Below are 21,134 nucleotides of genomic sequence, written 5' to 3' on the forward strand. Positions count from 1 at the left end.
GCTGCCCGAAGGGGCCATTATTATTATTGAGCCGGAAGCGGCTGCCCGAAGGGGCCATTATTATTATTGAGCCGGAAGCGGCTGCCCGAAGGGGCCACCATTATTATTAAGCCGGAAGCGGCTGCCCAAAGGGGCCACCATTATTATTAAGCCGGAAGCGGCTGCCCGAAGGGGCCACCGTTATTATTAAGCCGGAAGCGGCTGCCCGAAGGGGCCATCATTATTATGCCGGAAGCGGCCGTCCGAAGGGACTATTGTGATACTAGCCGGAAGCGGCTGTCCGAAGGGACCATTTTGTTAATATGTCGGAAGCGGCACGTGTGTTAGATTGCATTATTTACTTAAAGAATGTGTGTTAGATTGCATTATTTACTTAAAGATTGTTTTGGAGACTTCGTGTATATGTTTATGTTTCTTTCAGCGAAGGCTGCAGATATTGAGTTAGATTGTGATTTCTTCTCTCCTAAATCAAATTATGATTATGATTTGTTACCACCTTACATACTCAGTACATTGTCCGTGCTGACGTCTTTTTGCCTGGGGACGCTGCGTTCATGCCCGCAGCCCCAGATTGTTTGGCAGGTTAAGTATATAGCTAGGATGCTTGGACGTCAGCTGGGGTTTGCAAGTTCCACCTCATTCTGGAGCTGTGCTGAGTCATGTATAGATACGTATGATTACGGGTATGTCAGGGCCCTGTCCTGACTCATAGTGTTTAGTTTACTCCTTAGAGACTTCTGCAGACAGTGTCATGTGGTATATTTGTCGAGATGTCGACAAAGTGATATCAGTTGAGTCATTTATGGATTTTAAAAGAGTATGTATTTTAGATGATTTAGATTGGTCTAAAGTACTTATTGATTGAAAGTTTTCATAACCGTTATAGACATAATGATTTCTATTTGGAAAATTTTATGTTCTTAAAAGTTTTGAAATGACAAGTTTTAATAGAGCGAATGTCTAAGGGTTCGCTCGACTCTGATAAGAGTCGGGTGCCCGTCATGCCCTATCAAGATGAGGGTGTGACATTATGATTTGGTAGGATGGTTGGAGATGCTACTATTGTTATGTTTGAGAAGATATGAAAATAAAATCCATCCCAAAAATGCTTCCAAAGATCAATGTGCTAATATATTGGCTCTTAAGTTACAAAAAATCAACCAAAAAAACTGCCAAAATCAAAATCAAAATCAAAACCAAACCTCAGGAGGTCGGTTTTCATGAAAAACTGAGGGTAGGTCGGTAAAACCTTGTTGAGAACGGATTTAGAATTACCCGATTATAAAATATACCATTTGAGAATCGAACTCTTTAGGGTAATAAGGGGTAGAGAAACCGGCTCGAGTTAATGTTCGAATACTAGGCGCTACATCACAACCATGGTAGTATACATTTCTAGCGCAAGACTATTGGTGCAAGTTCAAGACTTTAAACTTTTTTATTTATTTATACTATTCAAATTCATTTTTTTTAAAAGAACGACATCGCAAGGTCGTTTTTTTTAAACGACCTCCAGAGGTCTAATATTTTGCAAAAAGATAAAAATCAAAATATTTTTGTCCAATTTTTAAAAAAATGACCTCCGGAGGTCGGTTCCACTTTCCCGATTTTTGGCGCTAAAACCTTCGAAGTTCGGTTTATTTTTTGTTTATAAAAAAAAAAAAGAAAAGCAAAAACTGACCTCGGTTTCAAACTTCTTTTGTGGTCAGTTTTGGCAGTTATTTTAATAGTGCTTGGAATTCCTGCATTTGATATGAAAAATATGTGAACTGCTGAGAAGCTCATAGTAATAAGTACTGAAAATAGGTGAGAGGTTGAGGATATATGTCGCGACCCAACCCCGTGGGCCGTAACTAGTGCCCGAGCTGGACACCCATACACACTCGCTTACCAAATCGACATATCAATGACTTACCCATATTCAGCATACGTTAATTCATATAGATACTGAGAACAAATGTCGTCTTAAGCGGTCACATATAACAAATATATCATACAGAAGCCGGCAAGGCTATCGGAAAACATATCGCCCAGATATATATATACATATACACAAATACGGGTTGTTTCAGCCGTCACAGCAAATAGGACCGCTTAAGACGCAAATCACAGACATAACCGAACAATAACGACCCATGACCCACATATATATCTACAGGCCTCTACGAACAACAACAAAAACATATGACGGGACAAGGCCCCGCCGTACCCCCAAATAGTCATACATGTACATAAATATGTGCAACAAAAGATCTGTACCAATAGTATGGGCTCCGGATCAAAGGAGCACTCCGGATCTGTACCTAGGCTGGCGGATTACCACACTGAGCGTCAGTACCTGCGGGCATGAAACGCAACCCCCGAAGAAAGGGGGTCAGTACGAAATATGTACTGAGTATGTAAAGCATGAAATACAATAATCAAGATCATAGCGAAAATAAGAAGTATGGAAAAATGAGTACAAAATCAATATACCAAGAAGCTCGTTTTGAAACATAAATAATGCATATATAAAAATCATGCATAGGGCTCAGGAACGTGGTCGCCACTCCGACGCTGGCGCCACAACACATCATACTCCAGAAGATTTCAGATCTCCGTACAACCCCGAAACACATCATAACATCATAACACATCATACGCCATAGCACATCATAACGACATATATAAGCGGCACCCGGCCCTGTAGCGAGGGACTCGGGAAACCGTAACACATCATACTGTCGAATATAACATAGTGCGCACGAAACAAACCAGCCCGGGACTCGGCGAACAATATAATAGTAGTATGCACGAGCAGAGTAGTGAGAAACCATATGCACATAAATCAAGACTCGATGGATAAGTATACTTACCGACCTCTGAAGGCTCAGAAACAAGTTTCGGGTCAATCCGACTTAGTATAAGAAAGTTATGAGTGTTTGAAGTACAGAACCTACTACAAGCGTTTCAGAAGCCATTTTTGGAGAATCGTACCTCTCGGATATCGTTATGAATCAAATCAAATAGAGCTTTTGGAACCATATGTACGTATCAAAATTTATCAAAGACTCGATGGAATAATCGAACGTGCTAGCATTTGGAAAATCAAAACTTTAGTCATATCAATTATTTTTCGAATGCCATTCGGAAACATATTAGCCGAACTTCAGACATCATAGATACGCGTTAAAACCATACGAAACAGCTTATGGAAATCAAGGACGTTAGCCATCCTAGTGGCTCTAAGAATAGGAATCTCTTTGAAGTCATACATATACATCATATACTCGTTTCATAAGGATCATGCCAAAGAAAGAAAGGTTAGGCTTTACATACCTCGCTCGCTTCCTAAGCTAATCCCAACTCAAGTCTCGGGCTCCCCAAGATCTACAATAACGTCATTAAATACCAAACGTTAGCTACAAGTACTTAGAAATTCAATCCTAACTAGCACTTGTCTACAGAAATTTCGGCAGCATCTCCCCTGTAAATACAACAACCCCGAGAATTCAACTCGGCCAAATTTATCAACAACAATACCAACAATCAATTTGGAACATATTCTAACATTAGTGACCTGCTTTAACATAATTCAACGGCATTCCGTTTACATTCACTTTAACTACATACAATCAAACCAACGCCAATGCTCGCATACTCAAACACTAATCCAAAGTCATTTAAGCAAAATTCAAGAACATTTCAAACAATCCACACAACATTCAAAACAATCCAACCAAACTCCATTCCACCCGAAACCTTCCAAATGCAACAAGAGCAACAACAATACATTTTCTTCTTTCAAATTCATGGACTACATCAACAACTCACATGCTAGCAACATTATTTTCTATAAGTACAAGAAACTACATTCAAGTCACGTTGGCTTCTAAAACAGTCCACAACAAATTTTCAACTTCAACTTGAATCATTAAACCTTCATTTGCATCATAGAATCCACAACAACACAACTAACACACTAAGTAAAATTAATTCATCTCTTCTCCACCACACCACACTCACACGCCCACAACACTTCACACACACTTACACGGCTACACACAACACACATTATTTTCATGATTTTCATTCATTCCTACATACTACAACATACACAAACCTTCCATAACATATAAAAGAAGATTAAATCTTACCTTTTTTCCTTAACTTCTCACTTGGCTAGGGTTGTGAATTTGCAACAAATAGTAGTTTAATCACTCCAACAACTATCTCACGTTAAAGAGGACCTTCGAATTGGTTGAATAGCTAGAAGAAATAATTCTTTTGATCAAGATTTTTGGTCTTCAATTTTTGGTTCACTTGGCCGAAAGTGGTGGTCTTTTTTTCTCTCCAAGCTTCTTGATTTTTCTTGAGTTGAAGATGACAAAATGATAATGGGTCGTCCCTTTTATTACTTATTTTAGCTTTCATATGGGCCTTGGCCCATTCCCTCTTGGCCGGCCACACTTGGCCATTTTTTTTCAAGCCCAAATCTTTTTTTTTCTTTTTATTCCAAGCCCATTTTATTTCATGACCAATTTTTTTTGTAATTCATGAAAAACTATTTTCCTAATTTTCAAATTTGCCCTTAGCCTTCCTCAATATTTCCACATCAATATTTTCATGAACAACTTAAATATTAAACAAGATCAAAATATAGCCTTGTCCTTAACTTGTCGCAATCACCTCAAAATATCCGAATGTGCAAAATACGGGATATAACAATATAGTAGAGGATTTCTTAAATGATTTGGTTTCAAAAAGTCTTATTCAAGTTTCTAGGAGAACAATCTAGGGAAGAAGAAAGGACATTCACGATTAACATAAACCTATTCTTTGTAAAATAAGGCCCCAATTAATTTTCTCATTGCCACTTTTAATTTTTACAAAAAGAATACTCCCTTCGTCCCAAAAAGATTGTCTCACACATTTTTATATTTAGAAACAATTTAACTTTTGACCACACATTTCAAAAGTCTTCTTTTCTTTCTTAATTTTCGTGTCAAGTCAAATTAAGACAATCTTTTTAAGATGGAGGGAGTAATATTTTTACTAAAAAAAAAAAAACTATTAACCTATTCTTGTAAAAATTGGGGCCCCCCAAAAATGGTGCCTAAGGCAAACACCTTACTAGCCTAGCCATCAAGTCGACACTGAGTCTTGGAAGCATCTCTTAGTATTACCCTGTTCAGTTTAGGCATACTAACATCATCCAAGGTTACTTCATATAAGTGTTTTGGTTGCTCAATAGGTTCGATCTCATGACCTAAAGGGATTAAACACACTTAAACAGTGCTCCACGTGATCCTGTTTGACCATATGTTCTTTCGGTTAATATTAAATATATTTTAAGAACTAATACATAATATACCGAGTTTAATCAGGTGACTATAGGCTCACGTGATCCATTTTTCCTACATAAATTCGCCCCTGAGAGCAGAGTTTGTAGATTAGGCAATGAAACATTGTTTGGGAAAGATATGCCTCTACAAAGGTACTTGTGTGAATTTTCACCACCATATTTGCCACTACAAAGATGTCTCAATTGTTTTAACTCCAGAACACTCTAAGTAATGCTACCAAAGCTCTGTCTAACATTTATAGTCTCTAGATGTTTGAGCTTGACAATACTACGTGGAAGCTTTCCCTCAATACTCCCTTCCAATTTGAAATGCCGTAAGCAACTCATGTTTCCAATTTCTTCTACGATACTGATTTTTCTTGATTCGACATTATTGAAAGGCATCACTATACACAACACTTGCAATAATTTGAAGCCATGTTGAATCATAAGAGATTCTAATACACAAGGATTAATTGTAAAATATAAAAGTGCAGAAAGATTCTTTGTAACAACTCGATATTATTCTTATAGTGGTTATGTGTGTTAATTTATTAATTATAGAGTTTAGTTAGTTTAATGGTTCACATAATGACATATAACTTGAAAATACTTGCAGAGGTACAGTAGTGTATGTTATATAAATTATAGGCTAGGCTAGGATATAACTTTAGGAAAAGGCATGAATGCATAGATACAGCAGTAAAGTAGATTATTAGCAAGGTGACAATTGTTCTAGTGGGCCCGTCTTTATTTTGTTCCATATTACTAAATGTGGGCTTTTGGGATTTATTCAAGAGAGTGACAAGTGGCCCATAGATGCCTTTGAGTGAATAACATGAGAATTCACTAGTAATGGGCCCACCCATTCTATATCCTGTGAAAGAAGAAAATAGTTAGATAATGTTTAACTATAGTACCTCCGGAACTTTTGTACGCAGTAGTAACATCATTGTCCATTTTGATTATTGTTTCGGTAGAGTTGAATCTTACAGAAAAGTGTTATAATTTGAGACAAATTAGTATTGAGATACAATTTTCACTTTTTAAAAGAATTATGCAATCAAGGTATGGAATGTTGAGATTTAGTTCCAACCTAAAATTAAAGGATTACTTTCCCTAGACTAATTTGGACCATTTATTTATGTTATTGGACATATTGAGGCTATTGGAGATTGTTTGAAGAGAATTTGGCATTTCAAGAGAGGTTGCATTCCGGTTACAAGGCAAGTGAGGCTTAAACTCTTAGTTTGCTTGTTTTTCATAAAAAGCATATGGTTTGTGTTTTATGTATGCATTTAAACCGTTTAGTTCGTGTGAGTGGACAAGCATGATCTAAATTGGATAATTTTTAAGTTTCTAAAGTAATGACCGTATGAGTCCTTTAGCGTAAATTCGCTTAAATAGATACTATTTATATAAATGTAAAGTCTAGAAGTGGTATTGATTGGATGTATGTTCCACTTATCGGATCTTCAGAGGGGCACACTTCCATAGGTCCCATTGATGTTCAGTGAGAGATAGATGCTAGAATCTTAAGTGACCCGGGTAAGATGGGGGTAAATAATGCCCTCTCCGGAAGACGGGGTAAGACATAGACAAATACGTACTATGTACCGTGAGCATAGATTCAAATTCAGTGTAGTGCATCTATTGCTTGTCCGGGTAAGATGAGGGTAAATAATGCCCTTTCCGGAAGACGGGGTAAGACATAGACAAATACGTACTATGTCCCGTGAGCATACATTCAGATTTAGTGTATTTCATGTAATGCTCGTCCGGGTAAGATGGGGGTAAATAATGCCCTCTCCGAAAGACGGGGTAAGACATAGGTAAATACGTACTATGTCCCGTGAGCATAGATTCAGATTTAGAGTATTTCATGTTTTGCTTGTTTATGCTTCATGATTTCAGCTTTAGCTTCAGTGTTTGTATATATTTAATATACTTGTACTGTGTAATTGCTTTTATGCATTATCAGGGATTTCAAAGACTTGCCCCAGGGGTAAGCTGAGAGTGTCGATGATCTTGCTGGGTCTTTTAGACTCACGCTTGTTGATGTTGTATGTGTGCAGGTGTGGTTAACGGTGACCAGGTAGCCGGTACTTGATTCATTCCAACTTTGTTCAATCTAGTTCAGTCGAGGTGAGCCACCATTCGATCATGGCGGCCTCTTCTTCTTTAGTTGACTTAGTAGTATTCCGAGCTACATCTCGTACTTTTATATTCAGACTAGTAGTTCCATGACTTAGCCATTTTTATGGGGTTTATGGGCAAGACTAAGTATTTGTATTTCGCTTCCGCACTTTTCTTTATATTATGAGTCTTTGCGTATTATTAATTTTATTCGTTAATTTTCGCATGATTAGCTTAGAGGGTTCGCCTTATGGGTAGAAGCTTGACGGGTGCCCGGGCACGACCTGAGTGTCAGATTTGGGTCGTGACATTCTTAGGCTTGGCTTTTGAACAGAAGTATTCATTGACATTATCACTATGGTATGTAATCCTTCGCAGTCTAGCGACACTACCAGGATTAGGGGTCGGTTGTTGGTTTGGAACCAAAACCAAACCAATTTAGTTGGTTTTTTATTATTAAAACCAAATCAAACCAAACATAATACATATCCATCGATTTGGTTGTTGTTGGTTCGATTAAGTTTGCATCGGTCTTTTGGTTTTTAAGAAACTTAATGATATTTCTCTCTTCCATTTTTTTTCCTACGTCTAGGAAAGACTTTTCCATCCTTTTTCAACTTATTATCAGTTATTACCTTTTTATTATGAGAGCTATACTTTTCTTGGATTATGGAGAAAATGTCTTAAGAACTATAAGCTTTAATCAAGTGAATAAAGTTTATAAGACATACAACTTTATTTAGGTAAATCTCATAGTTGTTTCTTTGAATAAATGGGTTTGGATTTATGAATTTATTTTAAGAAATGGGCTTAGGGTGTAAAGTTCATTAGCCTAATAGAGATTAAAAAAAATAAACAAAGTACTTAAAATTATTTATCAAGATTAATCTATTGTTATTTAATTTATGATTTTCTACTCTACTATTACCGTCATATACTCTTGAAATTGCATGAACTTCTTTTATTAGACCATGACATATATACTTAATTAATACATGTATAATATCCATCTCAATTAATTCTCTTTCAATTCTTCTTTCATTGATCTATCTAAGTTTAATTTTATTTATCTAACATTTTGTATTTTAATAAATCAATAATATATATAGACAAAAAATAGAAAAACGAAACATTCTAAATTATGTATCTAGTGATCGACACAACATCGCATATCTCACCTTAAGAAAAATCCAAAAAATGCTTTAAAACCAGTGTTCCTCATGTGGTCCGCTCTTTTGATCATCGATATACTAGTAATTGTAAAAATTGTGTATTATTTGGTCGGTTCGATTCAGTTTTTTCTTCAGTTTGTTTTTAATAAAACCAAAACAAATCAAATAAAGTTGGTTTTTAAAAATTCAAACCCAAACCAAACCAAAACTGAACAACTATCGGTTTATTTAATCAGTTTGGTTCGGTAATTGCGTTTTGGATCGATTTTTAACCAAATCGTGAATAGCTCTAACCAGGATCACATGGTGCATTGTCCTTGGGGTGAAAGAAGTTGCTTTCCTTGGCCAAGACCACACACAAAGTATGTAGCAAGTCATGTATGCGGCAACTTGCAATTCATATTTCATATGTCGTTTTGGCAAACTTGAATCAAGTTTCTAGAAACCAAATCATTTAGGAAATCCTCCACCATATCTTCAACTTCTCCCCTATTACCCCTACTTACTCCTATGAACTTCTCAGCAATCCACATGTTTTTCAAATCAAAAGAAAGAATTTCATCGTCCTCGAGGAAAAGGCCAATGTACAAGAAGCATGGCCTTAGTGCAATGGGCAAAATAATTGCAACGGGCAAAATAATTGCAATTTAGAGCCAATATCTTTACACACTGATCTTGAATATTTTGACTCATCGTCTCAAGTAGAGGTGGCAAATTTGAGCCCATATTTAGAAAATTAGCCCGTTTAACCCACATTTTAGTGAGTTGGATCACTCATATTTTAGGTGAGTAAATATGGGCTTCAAGTATCTTTTTAGTAAAACTTACTTGGCATAGCTTACATTATTGCCTATTTATGGAACATAACTAAACTTTACAATAATTATATTTAATAGCTAAAATATAACATATTTACTTCCTATAGCTATCACTTTTTTACCACTCATCTAATAACTTCCCACACCCCTAAATTTAAGCAAAAAAAAAAGGGTCCCCCTAAATACACACCATTATGCCCAATATCCCTTAATTTCCTCCAATTTCAAATTAGTTTTACAATAGTTCAACTTCTTTGTTTATCTCTAATTAACTACTCATTAATTTCACTCATAATTCAAATCTAATTCCCAAAAAAGGTAAGATTCTATACTGATTTTTACGTTTCACCATGTATGTAACCTATATTTTCGTTTTTTTTTCCGTTACTTCCTGAATTTTCAATTCCTAATGTTTTGGATTGATATTTTAATAGTTGTGTTTCTCAAATATATTTTGGCTATATTTTAATTGTATTTTGATTATTATGTTCAATATTACTTATTCTGGTTTCTGTTGACTATATTTCAGACTATATTTAGAAAAATTTCAGAAAAATTAAAAAAATAAAAAAGTTGCAGTGAAAACGTTGTTATCTCAATTATGAACTCAACTATGACTATATTTTTATTGTATTTTGATTATTATGTTCAATATTACTTATTCTGGTTTCTGATGACTATATTTCAGATATATTTTTCATATATTTTTCAAAATTTCAGAAAAATCAAAAAAATAAAAAAGTTGCAGTGAAAACGTTGTTACCTCAATTATGAACTCAACTTGAATTCGATATTTCAATAGATGAATTCAAATATATATTCGTCGTTTAAAACGAGCTATGTTCACTGGTTTGATATTGTTATTTTTCAAAGTTTTTTGATGAACTAGTTTTTGAACCTTTTTTTTTTGTTAAAAATATGAATGTACTTTTTGAATTCATTTTTTTTTAAAATTTGTTAGTTGTTTGAATGAGATATGAGATCAGATATGTAATGGGAGGATATTTGCGTGAATTAGGGAACATTAAAAACTGATTTTAATTTAAATTGGAATAGATTTTGTTTCCATAAATATAGCACTTTCAGTTTTCTCAACGTGTGTATTTCCGTTATATTTATCCTATATTTAAGTCCACACGTCTACTAGCTAAATATAGGTCCTCCAGCTATGAATTGTAAATGTAGAACATGTAGTTATAGGTTGTTAGAAGGAGCTAAAAGGTAGCTGTTTGTGAAAATTTTACATCTTTTTAACCCATAAAAATATGAGTATCCATATAAGAACACACTTGACCCAATAACAACTCATTTTGAAAATGAGAAATTTCTTTTACCTCCCATACCACCCACCCCGCCATCCCCATCCCCCCTCCCCCACAATTTTTTTATTTCATATACTTTATTTTATTTTTATAAGAAATGAGAAAAAAAAAAAAAACTTACCTCCCACTCCTAACCCCCACCCCCTCCACGACCCCCCCCCCCCCCAAAATTTCAATTTCATATATTTTACTTTTATAAAAAAATTCTTACCCATCCTCCCTCCGCCCTTGCCCCACCCTAGTCTCAAGTAACCTATTCCATGCATGTCCTTTCCCTTTCCCTTAACATGACTACAATCACCACAATGGCTAGTGGTACACCACCACATCTCCCAACTATCTTTCTACCATTATTTTCCAAGATTGGTGGAGCATTGGCCCAAGGGCGGCTCAATATATTCAGCGGCCTAAAGCAAATTTTAATAAGATATCATAAATACTTTAGTTAAATTTCTATATCTTTTTTTGAAATTCACTCTTTTAACCTTTATAGATACAAAACTATAAATATCCTTCTAAAGATCTATTCATTGGACAAATAAAAATATTGATAAAAAGATTGAGTTTAAAAGGAAAAATAAAATCGTTATAAACGGAAAAGAGGAGAACAAATGAACGGAATAAGGAGAAATCAAAACCAATGGGGTATATATATATATATATATATATATATATATATATATATATATATATAGACACACACACCACACTCTAATTAATGAAAGATAGAAACTTAACCTAATTTGCTCACGCATTTAAACAACTCAAAATAAAATCTAAATGAAACCCTTTATTTATGATAATTAGAGAAATTATCTTTTGTATAAAATTAAAGACCATTTCCAAGTCTTTTTTAATATGCAATCAAGTCTTCTTTCCATATAAGCAGGTTTTTACTTCAATATATCAAGTTACCATTTTTTAAAAAACTTTAGCAAAAGTCTTCTTATAACCACTATAAAATTACTATATGGATCACAAAATTACAATTGTTCATTGTTCTCTTATATAGTCATAATATTACTATTGCAGCAAAATAAAGTTAATTTGTTGAGTTTTTAGTTAAATGATAGTAGAGCTTTCTTTGATATTTTAGAAATTTGAATTAAACTACTTAAATCTTCGTATCTATCATTTAGGAGCCGTTGGGACATGGTTTGAAATCATGATTTGAAACCATGTTTGGACATGCAATTTGGATTTCTTTAAGTTGTATTTTTTTATATAGACATAAAAATTCCATAAGTTGTGAAAACTATCAAAATATTCTAAATTTTTATACAATCTTATCAAATGAACAAGTCATAGTTCATAACAAAATTAATACGCTACTAGACGACCTTTCTAAAAAATATAACATCAATTGATCAAACTTTAGTTCAATAAAAAAGAAAATTTAACATGAATAATAATGTAATTACTCATCAATATAATCCTCCTATATGTTAGATATAAATAAAGATTGGTAAATGGTTGGTGGGAATAATTTTTAAAAGGAGATTTTACATAAATGACTATAATTTAGGGGTTTAAAATGGGGCATAGCTACTTTTTTCACTGTATTAATTTATTTTTCCCGCTCTATTCAATTTTTTGCAATTTTTTTCTACTGTATTCATGAAATGACTATTTGTATTAATAAATGGGCTCGCTGCATTCATGGATACAACGAGTAAAACTGAATACATAAAAACATAGATATACCAAAAATTAACAAATAGACCCCTAAAAAAATGAATACAATCTAAAATTTTAACCAAAAAAAAAAGCTAAAAAATGTGAAATACAATCGCCGTATTCGTGAATACAATAGCATCAAACACTAATTCCGGCCAGATCTGGTGGAAGTTTCACAACAACAACAATAATAGTAGCCGTTATGCTAACAAATACACCCTAAAAATAAATACAATTTAAAAATTTAACAAAAAAAAATACTCAAAAAAGTGAATACAATCGTTCCAACCACTAATTTTAACCAGATCTGCCGACAATTTTTCGGCCAGACCTACCAAAAATTTCATCACAACAACAACGATTTCCAGCCAGATCTGCTGAAAATTTCATAACAACAACAACAGCTAGTCGTTGCTCCGCCGTCAGCGTCGGATCTGGCGGAAATAGTGAAAGCTATAGATCTGGAGCTCCGTCGTGTTTTGTCGAAGCTCGTTAAAAAAAAAAAAAAAAAATCTTTTCATCAGACGAGGTACTCTCTTTCAGTTTCTTTGTCAAGATTTACTCCTATCATCTCTTCCTCGACGAAAAACTCCTTTGCTGGACTCCATTGAAGCAAACTAGTGAACTGTCGATTTTGAAAGTTCAGGAAGCTAAAATGCAATTGGGCAATTAAGCAACTCTCCAGTATATATGAAGAGTGTTTGGATTTTGTTATTGTGTATTATTGTTAGCATTTTCACAGTTTGAAACTGCATAGAGGAGCTTCTCCTCTATCTGGGTTGTGATAATTGAGTGACAAATTGATTTCTATATGGTTCTCTGATCTCTATGTCCTGCCAGAATTGGAGATGAAGCCTGGAACATGGGAAAAAGAAATTTAAAATATTTTGGTTCAATTTATTATTTGTATATATTTTAATAATTACATAATTTACACCAATTAGAGGAAACCAAATCATGAAGCTTTGTTGTGGCCGGAGCTTGTTCGCCGAAGATCTGGCAGCTGTCCATCGGCTTAGCAGCAAGAAGGAAAAATTATAAATAATAATAAAAAAAAAGTATTTTACTTTTTAGCTATATATATATAGAGCTATTTATTATATTTAACATATTACTCTTAGTTATAGAATGTAATTAATCTAAACTATAGTTAATAAATATAAATATGTACTAGTAGTTAGTTATGTCATGTAGATTTCCCTTTTTAAAAAATATCTACCAACTTATGAGTTTTTTTTTACAAAATATAAACTTATGAGTCAAGTTTTATATTAAAAATTTTGAAACCATGATTTGAAACACCAAATTATGCTTTTTTTGATGATTTGAGATTTCAAATCATGAGACGAAATGCATGTCCAAACGTTAATTTCATCTCATTATTTTAAATTGCATGTCCAAACTGTTGGCATCGAAATAGCATGGCATCATGCGAAAACTAATAATTGCAAACCTCAAAGATGGTAAATCAGAAGACAAAGAAAAATATAGTAAAAGAGACATAATATTCTAATATAGTTGATCAATTGATCTACATATGAAAAACTAATATAAAAACATAAAATCTTTAGACAGAAAAATCTCTCCCTAAACAAGACTTGTTTAATGACTGCATTGTGGATACTACAGTGTTATGCTATATGAGAGGTTTTCTTCAATATATAGAGGTCCAAAACTTTTTCCTCTAAAAAAAGGACTAGCCAAATATGGAAAGGAATTCTATTTTTCTTTCAGGAAAAGTAAAACAATTATGGTTATACTTTGACTTTCCTTCAAGAGAAAAGTAAAACTCAAATATAGTAACAACATCAGGGCAAAACCCTAACAAATCTCCCCTTTTGATCGGGATTTTCTTGATAAAACTTGATCCGTCTTCTTCACATAATCTTCATCACTGTTGCTTGCTATGGTTAAAAGTAAGCATTGTTGACACCCAATTTTGTCCCTCCTTTATTTAATTTTATTTACCCGGGTTTCTAAATTTACTGACAAGCTAAATACTTTATTTTCACCACTATTATTTTCGCTACTTTTATTTTCAACATTACAAGTATTACTTTATCACAAATCTTAAATGCTCGTCATCGTTTTATTTTTTTTGAGTTTGGAATTGCTAAATTAATTACAAGACAACACTTTGCGAATTTTTTTTTTTTTTAACATATGAATTATTTATTATCTTTACATAATATATATTATACCAGTTATTAAATTAGAAGCCCAAAAATAATTAAATAGCGGAGGAAAGATCAACAATTTTCAACCAAATTAATGGCTTAAAATACAAATACAATGTTATTCCCCTACCCAAATAAACAACCCACATTATATCAGCCCACATTTAAATTAATCAACCAAGCCCAAATGATTCCCTACCCGGTCCAATAATTTTTCTGCGACCCGGCCCAATTTTCGTTCCAAAACGAGGGAACCCTAGGGTTCCCTTCCCATTTTCTCTTCTTTTTTTTTCCGCCTCCCTCACCTCTTCCTCCTTCCTCTCTCTTTCCCTTTCTCCTTTTTTTTCCTCTCTAACCCTAGCCGCCTCTCCTCCTTCACCCGACACCTCTCCTCTCCTCTCTCTTCTTCCACGCTCTCTCCCACTCACCCCTGTCCCCCGCATTCTCTGTCACCCACTCATCCCTGTTCCCCGCTTCCTCTCTCTCATACGCCCCCTCTAAAACCCTATAAATACAAGGGAGTTGAATCATTTTTGAGGGGGGGATCGAAGGATCGGAGATCGGAAAATCAAAGAACAAAAAAAATAAAAAATCAACTCGAACAAAAAAAAGAGGAGAACAAAGGAATACAAACATGGGAAGATCTGGAAACGAAAACCCCCACAAACACAAGTTTTAATCAACAAAGACAGCGAACAATTACTCTATTTTTTTGTTTAAAACTTTAGTTTCTTCAATCGATTTCGAGTTCGTCGTATTCGAGTGTAGATTCGAGACCCGACACTCAGTTCGCTGCACCCAAAAAAGGTCCGTAATTCTCCTTTTACTTTGCGTTTCATGTCAGTTGTGTTGGTTCGTGCTTGTATATATCTTAAATTGAATTTTGTGAATGATATATTTAGTCTCTCTTTAGTTCTGGTATGCTGAGAAACTAAAATAACTGTTGCACTCATGCTCTTCCTTTTGTTCTTTGAGGGTGTTGTATTTAGGCCATAGTATAAGTGTTATCGGTTAACTTAAGTATTGACTGAGTGCATGCCTGCTGAAGTTCGTTCCAAGTATATTTATTCATTTTAAGTTGTGTCTTATTCTTCGCTGAAGTCTGAACATCAAGGTGGAGAAGTGATTTGTGCGTTCGGTTAGATATTTTAGGACTGAATTTGTCGTCGACATTCATTTTATCTTCATCCTTGTTCCATCTGTGTTTCTGAAGTATTTGTTTTTGGGCATAATCTTAAGTAACTTGAGGTTCAGCGTTAGCGTTTAATTTCCATTTCTTGTTTGGTTAGTCATACCCTGTCGGCTGTGGTATTTGATGCTTATTTACTGTAGTGTCATCATGTTGGTTATGGTATTTAAGTTCTTGTTCCGGTCTAAGCTCGGCCACTATCATGTTTTGTTTCCCCCTCCCCTTTTTTGGTTTAGTTCAGTTCTGTTTTATTTTCGAGTTCTTATAGATTATCTATGCTTTAATTTAGTCTCAGCTTTAGTAGGTAATCCTTAGTTCTTCCATTTACTTTCAGTCCTTATCCATGTTTTAGTCCGATAGGTGTATGATGAGCATGTTCAATTCTTGTTTACTTTTTTTTCTCTTCACTGGTTTGGTATAGCTATTAAGTGTAACTTAGCTCTAGTTTATGGTAAGTCTTTAGATAATGTTGATGAAGGTTTAGTATGTGAATCAGTTTGCTTAAGCTTTCCTATATTTACTCTTATATGTTCGGTATGCAATTTAGTTTGCTTAAGTAGCTTGATAATATTGTTAGTAGTATTATAATCTTGTTGGTATAATCTGTGGTTAGGCTGTTCTTGATTAGTAATGTGGGAATTAATATGAAGAAAGACAATGAGTAAACCTTGATTAATCGACTGTGGAATTCATTTAAATATGATCTTGTTTGATTAGCTAAGCTTAAGCTCACACTGAACCTACAATGATCATTGAAATTTGGTAAACATCCACACTTTAGCCATTACTTTTAGCTAACTTTTGTTGCCGCTTCATACTATCGATCCTTTTTTTGATTCTGTTTATATGTATTTAAGTCCAAGCATGAGTTAGTTAATTAAATTCAGGATCGCTTCAGGTCTGTTTGAGTTGTTTGTAATATTCGCTTCATGTTCTTTCCCTTTTTTTTATATAACTATATGAATGAATTGATTTAGTTCGGGTTTACAGCTTATGCGCCCATCTAACAAGTTAGTTAGCAAACTCATTCAAGATACTCTTATTAAAAAATGACCAAAACAAGTTAACTTGATTTCATAAGATCTGGCTTTTCTCTCAGTGATTGTTAATCTGTCTTCAGATTTCAATATAGGTTAAGTTGGCCTGTTGTCACTTCCTGTTAAGACTTAGGTCTTGAGCCGTTTGTTTTTTTCTGTTTCTTCTTCCAAAATCTAAGTTTAATTCTAGTTTCCTCTAGTTCATTGATAAAATGTTTCCCTGGACCAGCAACTTTGTTTTAAGACTAGCTAACATTTTGGTCTGAAATGTTCATTTTCATTGACCTCCTTAAGGATAAGGATACTTTCATCTAACTGAGTGTATTGCTTGGATAGTATACTTTAGGATGAGTATTATCGTGCTTGAGTTTTTGTTTTCCTTTCATTGCGTGAAATATGCCAGTTTACAGAATATGAGTGATTTAAATGATTTCCTTTTATTTATAATGTCTTGTCTATACTTAATGTAAAAATCAGATCTCCTCCTTTCTCACTGTTATTTTTCTTGTTTTGCATGTACACTGGAGCCGAAGAGTTTCACTCTGAAACTCGACGACACCGCTTACGGAGTCTGCACATCATTCACTGCCCGCGCTCCCATTTTGTTTGAGCCGAAAAAAATTGCATTATATCTACTCCTCTATTTTATTTTGTGTTCAGTTAGTATGTATTGTATGGCTGACATTTTGTTTGTTAATTTAGATGAATCTTAGTGACATTAAGGGGTTTAGTTTAGTAATGGGTAGTTAATTCCAAATTACATTCTCTTCTATTTATGTGCAAAACTATTCATAGTATCTATAACATTTATTTGGGTAATTGATTTTTTTAAATAGCATGACTACATCATTTGGGTTAAAAGAATCATTTCTCATTATTATCACCTTAGGAATTTCAAAATATCACTAATACACAAGATATGAATCCAATTGTATTTTTTATAAACATTTTTCAAGATTTACTCAACTATACATATTTTTTAGCTGAAATTGGTTAAATAAAGAATGATAAAAACGGAAAAAAATTCATGGCCTTTTCATCATATTTAAAAATATAAGTCTAGATATTCTTATGCTTTCACATTCATATAACATCATTTTATCTAAAGATCACATTTGACAAATCATCTTTTAAAAGGCTATTATTCATAGGCAAATTATCATACTTTCTACAAATCTTATTTTTTTTGAATAACATTATTATATTTCTCATTTAAGACCTTAGCAATATTTTGAGTCTCATTTAACATTAGAAACTCTTTACGCAAATTATTATGTTTTCTACAAATATTATCTTAAACAACACTATTACACTTTCATTTAAAACTTTAACAACATTTATAAGTTGTATTTCAAAATAGCATTAAAAGTACTCTTTATACAAATTATTATTTTTATACAAGTTCTATTTTAAAAAGCATTCTCACGTGATTATCTACAACTTTAGTCATATTTACAAAGCTATTTCCTTTCCTATAATACCATATTTACACTTAAGCGTAACAAATTATAAGTCCGGTCGGTTAACCATTGTTAATGGGTCTTAAAGGGTGCCTAATACCTTCCCTTTAGACTAATTGAACCCTTACCTAGAATCTTAAGTTTCGCAGACCTTAAACACAGTTAACTATAAACATAACTTTAATAAACTTTAGGTGTCCTAATTCACCATAAATAATTAGGTGGCGACTCCTTAACATAAACAAACAAAAAACAGGAATCTCCAATACGTCGTACTTCTAACTTTAACCTCCCGGGTTAAAAAGGGGTGTGACAGCTTGGCGACTCCGCTGGGGACTCACTTAGGTTCTAACCATAACGGACTTAGTTTAAATAGGCTTTGTGTGCTTATTTGAAATTACTTTATCATTTGTTAACTGTTTTTACATGCTATTAATTGTTTGCTTGATATAAACTGTTTGTTTGATATAAACTGTTTATGTGTTACTGCTTTGATAAAACTGTCATTCCGTTCATATTTCCTCCACTTCTGGAAAACTCACACATATTCACACACTTAAAACGGTTTCGAGTTCGCGCCCGTGCACTACTAAATTATCCCTTTTAGTTGGATTGATCTTGTGGATTTAGTCGATCGGCGGTGCAGTCGACGGCCACGGAATTTCCACTCCCAAGTTGTCCACTTGGAGGAACCTTGCGTCATAGGAAGCCAACTCTTAGTCAGCCTAAGATAGAGCTAAACCAACACCCTTTATTAAGAGCATACATTTCATGACCTAGGAGGTTTAATACCCTTGGTGTATTAAATCCATTAGATGACTTACCCAAACGTCCAAGCGGGTTCACGACCCCAAGTGACACCAATCATACTTTATGTGCATGTTTGAAGGATAACTGTGCCTAAATATTGACTATTTGCTCTAATTAATTAAACTTTAGGAATGAGGGAATGACTAACGTTGCTATGACAGGTATAGATTTGCATTGGAGTACAATGAATGACGAAGATCAATGACATCACAAAAACGAAGCTGAGATTTAGACATAGGAAATTGTGTTCACTTCATTTAGATTAGGAAACACTTTATGTTGTATTCATTTGACATGTAATAAATATTACATTATTTTGTACTTTATTTTTGAGAAATAGAATCTGTTTAATTAATCAAAGCAACGGGATGACATATTATGGCACACTTTACCCTTCAAACGACGTTAGGCCCACCTTTGGCACAAAGAGGTCAAATGCATATTAGGACGCGTTATTATTTTTTAATATAATCGTTTATATCTGTTTAACAATTTGTTTGACTCTATTTGATGAATTATTTGCTACATGCCTTACCCGACTTTACGTGACCATGACTTTACCTAGATATGTTCATGAAATTAACATCGTTTATACTGTATGTTTATTTTATCTTATTCCCAAACAGAGAGTTGATTCGTGTTGACACTCGATGGCCGACCATCCTTATATCACGAGATCAAAGACGTCATCATTACCTGAACGTAGTTGGGTTGTCCAAGGAAATGAAATTACTATGTCTGATCCGGCCGCATCTGTTCCAACTGGTGTAGAAAACCTCGTGATCGCTAGCGATCCGCCTGAAACTTCCGAACATGGAACTGCTATTCAACGGGATGAACATAACGCCCGCATGACTCAAGAAATTGAGAATCTACGTGGAGAACTAAATCGGGTTAGGGACTTGACCAATTTATCCATCACACTCCAAAATTCACCTTCTGAACCTAGCAATACTGCACCAGAACCACCTCGTTTCCCATCACTCGAATCCCCAGTTCCTGAGCATTTTCCTCCCCAAAACAATGCACCTACTAACAACAACTTGCCTCCGATCACCCCCGCAAATCCACCAAATCCAACATCCGTCTATACTCCCCCACAAAGTCAACCAACCACTTACACTAGCTATACTCCTCCACAAAATCAACCACCCACCTACACTACCTACACTACTCCTAATCCACCACTCGTCAACCCACCAAATCAACCGCTAGTTCACACTCCCTATATTCCGTTACCCACCAACACTAATCCACTACACACAACCACTCCTCTAAACCCACCAAATCAACTATCTATAAACACCAATTATAACACACCACCTCTTGTCCAAAACACCCCCGTCGTCCAAACTTATCCAATCCAGCATATGCACGGGGCACACTTGGTCACCCCAAATGCACAATATGTTCCTCCGGTATATGCCACAGAAACACAAGCCTTTACCAACCCAGTAACGGTCAGGTTCCAACCCGAGGTAGATCAGTACGAAGAAATGGAAAAGGATGCAAAGGCAGGGGCAGATAACATATTGCTAAAAGAGATCCACAGTCTCAAAGAAGCAATGAGAAACCTTCAAGTCGCTAGGGGAACTAAGAGTGTGGAATACGAAGATCTTTGTGTTCAACCTAACGTCGATTTACCCGTAGGCTACAAACCGCCGAAATTTGATACATTCAATGGAACAGGCGACCCTCATACACACTTAAGGGCTTATTGTGACAAACTGATTGGAGTAGGTAGAGACCAGAACATAAGAATGAAACTCTTCATAAGAAGCTTATCTGGCGAAGCACTTACTTGGTATACACAACAGGATGTCCGTAAATGGCGGGGTTGGAGTGACATGGCACAAGACTTTATGGACAGGTTCAGTTTTAACACCGATATCACGCCAGATAGAGTTTACATGACTAAGTTAACCAGGAAGTCAACTGAGACATTCCGCGAATATGCGTTACGTTGGAGGTCAGAAGCGGCCAGGGTTCAACCTCCGATGAATGATAGGGAAA

The 21,134-nt window shown here is 34.6% G+C and overlaps 1 pseudogene; it reads right to left on the minus strand.

Moving 5' to 3' along the window:
* Positions 1–7,750: 7,750 nt before the first annotated feature.
* Positions 7,751–21,134, minus strand: part of LOC132610461 (toMV resistance protein Tm-2(2)-like) — a 55,551-nt pseudogene continuing 42,167 nt past the window's right edge.

This window comes from Lycium barbarum, chromosome 9 (genome assembly GCF_019175385.1).
Source record: "Lycium barbarum isolate Lr01 chromosome 9, ASM1917538v2, whole genome shotgun sequence".
NCBI classification, from domain to species: Eukaryota; Viridiplantae; Streptophyta; class Magnoliopsida; order Solanales; family Solanaceae; genus Lycium; species Lycium barbarum.